This window comes from Nerophis ophidion, linkage group LG02, assembly GCF_033978795.1.
Source record: "Nerophis ophidion isolate RoL-2023_Sa linkage group LG02, RoL_Noph_v1.0, whole genome shotgun sequence".
NCBI classification, from domain to species: Eukaryota; Metazoa; Chordata; class Actinopteri; order Syngnathiformes; family Syngnathidae; genus Nerophis; species Nerophis ophidion.
The window spans coordinates 43315043-43323116 of NC_084612.1; the positions used below are offsets into that span (position 1 = coordinate 43315043).

General features: G+C 41.1%; 1 protein-coding gene across 1 annotated transcript in view; it reads left to right on the top strand.

The window, feature by feature from the left end:
- The first annotated feature begins 1258 nt into the window (after window positions 1–1258).
- The window catches only part of LOC133541135 (cell migration-inducing and hyaluronan-binding protein-like), a 352912-nt gene continuing 346096 nt past the window's right edge, over window positions 1259–8074 (top strand). The window contains exon 1 of the mRNA XM_061884247.1: window positions 1259–1417. The gene's annotated coding sequence lies outside the window, so the exon portion shown is untranslated. The remainder of the gene's footprint in view (window positions 1418–8074) is intronic.

Consider the following 8074-nt stretch of genomic DNA (forward strand, 5'->3'; position numbering starts at 1 on the left):
CAAGTCACATAGTATATGCAGCTTGTACACACACACACAAAAGTGAATGAATTGATTAATGTGGACCCCGACTTAAACAAGTTGAAAAACTTATTCGGGTGTTACCATTTAGTGGTCAATTGTACGGAATATGTACTGTACTGTGCAATCTACTAAAAAGTATCAATCAATCAATCAATCAATCAATCAATGCAACTCATACTTGATCAACAGCCTTACAGGTCACACAGAGGGTGGCCGCATATACAACTTTAACACTGTTACAAATATACGCCACACTGTGAATCCACACAAAACAAGAATGACAAACACATTTCGGTAGAACAACCGCACCGAAACACAACATGAACACAACAGAACAAATACCCAGAAACCCTTGCAGCACTAACTCTTCCGGGACGCTACAATATCCACCCCCGCCACCACCAAACCACGCCACCCCCAACCCCAACCACCTCATTGTTATTTTATTTAAAAATGTATTAGCTAATGGAAAAATTTAATGTTGATATTTACTTCAGAAGGCTGCAAATAGAAAAGAGGCATTACATTTTTTATTTACATTTTATTTCTGTGATGTTTTTTCGTTTGTTTTTGAAAGCTGATTTTGCACTATCAGGTTATATAAGCGTTGTTAAAGCAAATCAGTGCAGCAAACTGAGCAATAACGTTTTATTCATTCACTTTCTCTTGCTACTTCAAGGGTTGAATGTTTGATTCATTCCTTATTGTTATTTTACTTTCAGATTTATATTTGGCTTGTAGAAAAAGTTTATTTGTATATTTACCTCAGAAGGCTGCAAATAGAAAAGAGGCATTCAATTTCTATTTACATTTTACTTGATCTGCCATTGATATTTTTTAATTATTGTTATTATTATTTGAAACTCGATTTTGCATGTCACTATAAAGTCATATAAGCCTTGCTTGTTCAGTATTCAATGCAAAACTTGTTTGAGTCCCTATTAAAAGGTTAATTTGTTCAACCTTGGCCCACGGCTTTGTTCAGTTTTAAATTTTGGCCCACTCTGTTTTTGAGTTCGACACCCCTGGCGTAGCATGACAGCAAAAGTTATGTTTGTGTGTCGAAGTATAATTAGAGTGATAAACACGCTTTTTAAATCACTTTGCAGCTGCGTCTCGAATGGAATCCATAAATGTTTTTGTAATTGTGCGCATGTTGGAAATAAAGTCCAACTAATGTGCTGACGCGCACACGCGCGCAGCAGAACAGGCAGCGCGGGGACACGCGGGGGGCGTGGCCTCCTCGCAGGAGGAGTAAATAGAGCTTTTGCACGCTTGTGCGCGACTCTGAGAATCACAGCGTCTCTGCACACCGGTACCGGCACGTCTGCACCGGCACAGCACAGCCCCGAAACCTGTGGAGCAGTCGGGACGGCTTGTTTGCAATATTCCGGTAAGCTTCATTCTCTCTTTCTCATCTTTCTTCGTCGCCGTTTGCTCCGCGATGAATGGCAAATAGCATGCACGCGGTGGCCGCTGGGGGCCACAGGTGTGCTGCTGTGCACCACATCCTCGGCGTTGTAGGGAAGGAGGACGTGTGCATGTTGTTGTAAAGCAGCTGAGACATCCTCAAAGAGGGGACTCAGCTGTCCGAAGAGACAAAGGTAGGTGTTTGTCTTCTGCTGGGCTGCAAAAGTCCCAATAGTACAAGCCAAGGTGTCCCTCGAGGGACACCGTGCTGACATGATCATGTCTGCACACTAAAATACATTTGCTGTCTTAAACAGTTACAAAAAACATATATGTACTTGATAAAATGATTGTAATTTACTGTATTTCCATGAATTGCCGCCGGGGCGCTAATCAATTTAAAACCCTCTTCTCACTCCTGCGCTTACCAAAGGCATGCGGTAAAAGTAAGCATGCGCTAATTATTTTAAAATCTCTTCTCACTGCGGCACTTACCAAAGGTATGCAGTAAAAAAATGAGTGTGATGTAAGCTTGGACCTTAAATCCTACTGAATAGCTCTTTATCTTCTTCCCTTTATGCGATTTCAAATTACCGGTATTGAAATCACCCTCCTCCATTTTGAAAATGATGACAGGGGAAGTGTCACTCGTGACGTCACCAGTTTGACCAGGCGGTAATACTAAGCATGCGCTAATTATTTTGGGAAGCGTGTTTGACCCGGCAGTAGTTCAAGGCAGGCGCATACTATATGCCCGGCGGCAATTCAAGGAAATACGGTAGCTGTTATTTGTATCCATTTTCATGTATTTATAAACTATATAGAATATAGTTGAACATTATTCAGCACGGTGGGAGAGGGGTTAGTGCATGTGCCTGACAATACGAAGGTCTGAGTTCAAACCCGGGCTGGGGATTTTTCTGTGTTGAGTTTGCATGTTCTCTCCATGACTGCGAAGGTTTTCCTCTGGGTACTTCGCCTTCCTCCCTCCTCCAAAGACATGCACCTGGGGATAGGTTGATTGGCAACACTAAAATTGGCCCTAGTGTGTGAATGTGAGTGTGAATGTTGTCTGTCTATCTGTGTTGGCCCTGTGATGAGGTGGCGACTTGTCCAGGGTGTACACCGCCTTCCGCCTGAATGTAGCTAAGATAGGCTCCAGCTCCCTCCGCGACCCCGAAAGGGACAAGCGGTAGGAAATGGATGGATTAATGATTCTTTCCAAAGATTTGGTTCTGATCTGAAAGATGTTTGTCCATCATGTCTGCACACAAAGGCAAACATGCATTCATTATACCAGTGGTTCTCAAATGGGGGTACGCGTACCCCTGGGGGTACTTGAAGGTATGCCAAGGGGTACGTGAGATTTAAAAAAAAATATTCTAAGAATAGCAACAAATCAAAAATCCTTTTATAAATATATCTATTGAATAATACTTCAACAAAATATGAATGTAAGTTCATAAACTGTAAAAAGAAATGCAACAATACAATATTCAGTGTTGACAGCTAGATTTTTTTTGGACATGTTCCATAAATATTGATGTTAAAGATATCTTTTTTTGTGAAGAAATGGTTAGAATTAAGTTCATAAATCCAGATGCAACACTACTACAATTTCCAAAGAGGGCACTCAAAGTTGATGATTACTTCTATGTGTAGAAATCTTTATTTAGAATTGAATCACTTTTTTATTTTTCAACAAATGTTTTGTTATTTTTATATCTTGTTCTCATACTTCAAGAAAGACCACTACAAATGAGCAATATCTTGCACTGTTATACAATTTAACAAATTAGAAACTGATGACATAGTGCTTTATTTTACTTCCTTATCTCTTTTTTTCCCACCAAAAATGCTTTGCTCTGATTAAGGGGTACTTGAATTAAAAAAATGTTCACAGGGGGTACATCACTGAAAAAAGGTTGAGAACCAATGCATTATACCATTCTTCAAAACAATATTTGACATTATTAATTGTATCAATTACAGATCAATGGTTCTCAAACATTTTTCACCAAGTACCACCTTGGAAAAACTTAGCCTTCCAAGTACAAACATTAAAATACAGTAGTGTGGTAGGCCTGTGTATTGATTAAAAAGAAGGCAGAAGTTTTATTTAACACCTTTCTTTAATATTTTTTTTTATATTGCACTTTAACATTACACACAGATTGAACTGTAACACTGTTTGAAGATAGAAAAATAAAACGCTGTACATTAACCATGTGATTTTTATTTATTTATTTTTATTTTTTTTTGGCGTGCCAGTAGATAGAGCCAAAAACATGGACTTTGGGATAGGTTGATTGGCAACACTAAATTGGCCCTAGTGTGTGAATGTGAGTGTTAATAAGATTATATTATGAATAAAATAGAAAAATAGGAAAAAAAAAGATTTTGATCATGTAATGCAATTAAAATGCAAAAATAATGACAGCAAACCAAATAAAAGCCAATTTAAGGACAGTTGTGATGTTATCCATAACTACTGAGCACCATCGGAGTTCAACAGTCTAACACAGTGGTCTGCAACCCGTGGCTCTGGAGCCACATGCGGGTCTTCCATGTCACCGCCGTGGCTCCCTTTGGCTTTGAAACAAAATGTCAGCAAATAATGGTTACTTAATTAATTACATTTATTTAGTTATTTTTAATCTAACTGTTGTTATTTTTGGAGAGTTCTGGTATCTAGGGGTGTAACGGTTTTACAAACATTTCGGTTCGGTACGTATCTCGGTTTATAGGTCACGGTTCGGTTCATTTTCAATACAGTAAGAAAACCACAAAATACAAATTTTTGGGCTATTTATTTACCAAATTTGTAAACAATGGCTTTATCCTTTTAACTTTGGGAACTCTATAATAATTCTGCCCACGTTAATCCACATTAAACTGCTTCAAGTTGTTGCTTTGATTAAATAAAATGACAAAACCTTTCTTCTACATATAAAAAGTCCAACATTAAACAGTTTCAAGTCAACTCGTCATGCTTAATTTATTACAGCATTTGGGAAGCCTGTAGTTGACTTTTATTATGCAAATGTTATATTGTTGTCAAAATGTAATAACAGGGACCCTGCCATTCAAAACTAGGCTGGTACATTACTAATGATTGATATAACTATAGCTAAACAACTAGTACAATAGCAATAGGAGAGACTATTCATCCCTGAAACAAGTGAAATAACAGACAGACAGGACTTGGCTGCCCCTAACACACACACACACACGCACACACACACACTTAGCAAAATGAGCTAACGTTACGCTAAATGCTAATTAGCCTTCACCTCAAGCCAGAACTACGAACGAGCTGAGCTGCAGTTTAAGTTTCTAGAAGGTCAACGGGCTCATAGTAGTAGTTGCGACTGGGAAATGTTTTTTATCATTTGGGGAGAGTACAATGTCCGCTGCTAAACACATATCTGCTCGACGCTGAAGCATTGACAACGTGTTCTGAATACGCACTGCTGATAGGCTTTTTATGTAACCAATCAGATGGTTGTGTGGGCGGGGACAATGCTGGGTGCTCACTGCTCAGACAGAGGCAGAAAGCAGAGCAACTTGTTAAGACTTTAGCTTAAAAACTCGTTCGATACACCTCCGAACCGGACCAAACCCCCGTAACGAAACGGTTCAATACAAATACACGTACCGTTACACCCCTACTGGTATCTTATCATATGGTCATAAAACATTTTGATTTATTGTCAAAGGTAGGTAGGTAGGTCTTTATTGTCATTGCACAAGTACAATGAAACTTTGTTTTCAGCACAAACCCGATCAAGATTAGACAAACAAACAGTGTACAGGGTGAGAGAACAGGAACGCTAACTGGCCGCCAGAAGGTGCCCCGTAAAAGATAGGAAAAAGGTAAACGCTGGGGAAAGTGTGAGTTAAAAAATACAATCTGGACTGGTCTCCTAAGAGGTCCCCAGTCTGGAGTGGGAAAAAACCTCCATAGCAAAGCACATATACATGTTACAACATATATCTTGAGAGTTGCAACAGAGGGGAGGGAGTGGGAGCTACGATGGCAGGCTGCAGCTCTTCAGGCACTGCCCAGCCGTCCATCAACCCTAAGGGATTCACGTATGTCACAGCCCCTGTGCGTCATCTCTTGATGCCAAGCAATTGTATTGTTTTTAGCGGTCAACACCCGGTAAGCTTGCAATGGCCTGATCAAAAAGAAGAGACATTTCTGATGAAAATAGAAAATTTAATGCTTCATGGACAGATTAATTTGTTTTCATTGATGACGAGGTTGTTCTTTTCCCTTTTTAGTCAAATGAATTATGCTGTAGTTGTATGCGTTCAGAATATTGGCGCGACTTGATTTTTTAAAAATTCATTAATAAGAGAAGGACCAGTGTATTTCTTTTGAATGTTAAAAATACTTTGGTGATTTTCTTTTACCCAGGAATAAAATGTGAATTGTTGTCAAGTGTTTCATTTCATAAATTCTATAGCATTCGTGTAACGAAACTATAAGTGGTGTTATCGTCAGGAATCAAACAGAGTTTGCGGCTCTAGTTGGGTTTTATTTGGGGGGAAATGGGCTCAAATAGCTCTTTGTATGCTGAAGGTTGCCGACCCCTGGTCTAACAGCTTCTGGATAGAAGCTGTTCCTCAGTTTGGTGGTCCTACTCCGTATGCTCTTCAGCCTCCTACCTGCTGGGGGGTGATCAAAGAGAGGGTGTGCAGTGTGTGTGGGACCCTTGGTGATGCAGACACACCTTTCTCTGCATCTACTGATGAAGTTGTCCGTGGAGGTAGGAAGGAGTTTCCCCACGACTTTCATGAGTAGCTTTTACCACAGTCTGCATCGCCTTCATCTTTTTAACCATTCAGCTGCTGTTCCACGCCGTTATGCTGGTGCTCATGGTGCTCTGCACTACACACCTGTAGAAGCTCCCTAGGATGTAGCTCCTTCGTGCCTCTGCAACTTCCTACGGAAATAGAAAACTGGTGTGCCTACTTGATCAGACAGGAAGTGTTGTGGCTACAAGTGAGGTCCCTGGATTGATGAACCCCAAGATACTGAAAGCTGGGGACCACTTCGACAGCTGCTGCTCCGATGTGTAGGGGGAAAGGACGGTTACTGAGTTTCCTGAAGTCCACCACTATCTTGTTAGTGTTTTTTAGATTGATGCAAAGGTTGTTGCAGTACCTCTCTGTACTCTGACTCCTTAATCTGGCGGCTGTGTCGTTCATGAACTTCACAATATTACAGCTGGGGTGTATAGCACTGCAGTCTTAGTTCAGTAGTGTGAAGAAGAGTGGGCTCAGCACACAACTCTGGGGGAGCCAGTGCTGCGGGTGATAGAAGAGGAGACATTGTTTTGTATGCTGACAGTCTGTGGTCTGTCGGTCAGAAAGACCCAGTTTCCCAGTGTGGGGGACTGGGTTCATAGCGTGTTCTTCTTTACCAAGGTCTGTGGGATGATGTTGTGGAAGACAGGGTGAGGGCTCCTGTGTCAATAGCCATTCGGACTTGTCACTGTGGAGTTTTTTGGTACAGTAATGATGGATGCTGTCTTTAAGCAGGTTGGAACAGAAGATTGCTGGAGCGAGGTGTTAAAAATGTTCGTTAACACCCCAGTCAGTTGGTGGGCACAGTCCTTCAGTACCCGCTATGGAATGTTGTCTGGGCATGTGGCTTTGCAGGGCCTTCCTCACATCTGCTGGGGTTACTCTGAAAAGATTGTCATCAGGCGGTTGGTTATGTGAGTCTGGCACTAGGATTGTTGTTGCACGGGTCATTAAAGCGGGCATTTCACAGGTTGAGGGCATCTGGCAGGGAGGGGTCCTTAGGGTAGTGTGCACCCTGGTTGTAGTGAGTACTCACTTGATGCCCTTCGACATGTGCCGAGGATCATTGGAGGTAAAGTGACCCTGGATCTTTTGTGACTATAAGGCTGTAGCCCTTTTAATGCCCACTGTCTTCTTGCTGCCCCGTGTGTTCATTCTTTGTCTGACCTGAAAGTGTCATCTGTAGTCTTCTGCAGTGCTCTCAAGTCTGCTTTCAACCAGGGCTTCTGGTTCAAGGTGACCGTGATGTGTAGAAATATTCCTACAGGTCCACTTCTCCATCCTGTGTGGCTGCTGCTCCGAACATCCGCCAGTATGTGCCCTGCAAGCCATCCTGGAGCACAGAGGCTGCATCCCGGGGCCACACAGGGACACTACTCGCTCTGGGTCTGGAGCGTTTCACCAGAGGACAGTAGGCAGGGGTCAACCAAACGGGCATGTTGAAGTCATTGAGGTTATTCCCTTGTTTGGGAATTATGACATGCTTGTGGAATCTCGAATGGGTTTGCGACAGTTTTACATGGTAAAATAATTAATCGTATAATGTGATTTTTCATGAATTACTTGGAGTTATCAGTTGCAACCTGCAGCTTTCTTTTTTGGTTAATTTCAAAATCTTAATTAAAACGAAAAACAACAACAAAAGTTGTCTAATTTGCACAAATCGCGCAAAACTTGTGCAAAAAACAACAACATGAAAAGCAAAACAGATATGTTTAAAAATATGAGTAAACTTTTCTCTGTGGCTTTTTGTTATTTTGTTTGAAGAAAAAACAATTCCCACATAAGATTTCAGATGCTATTCCAAATGTGGCAATAACTGTAT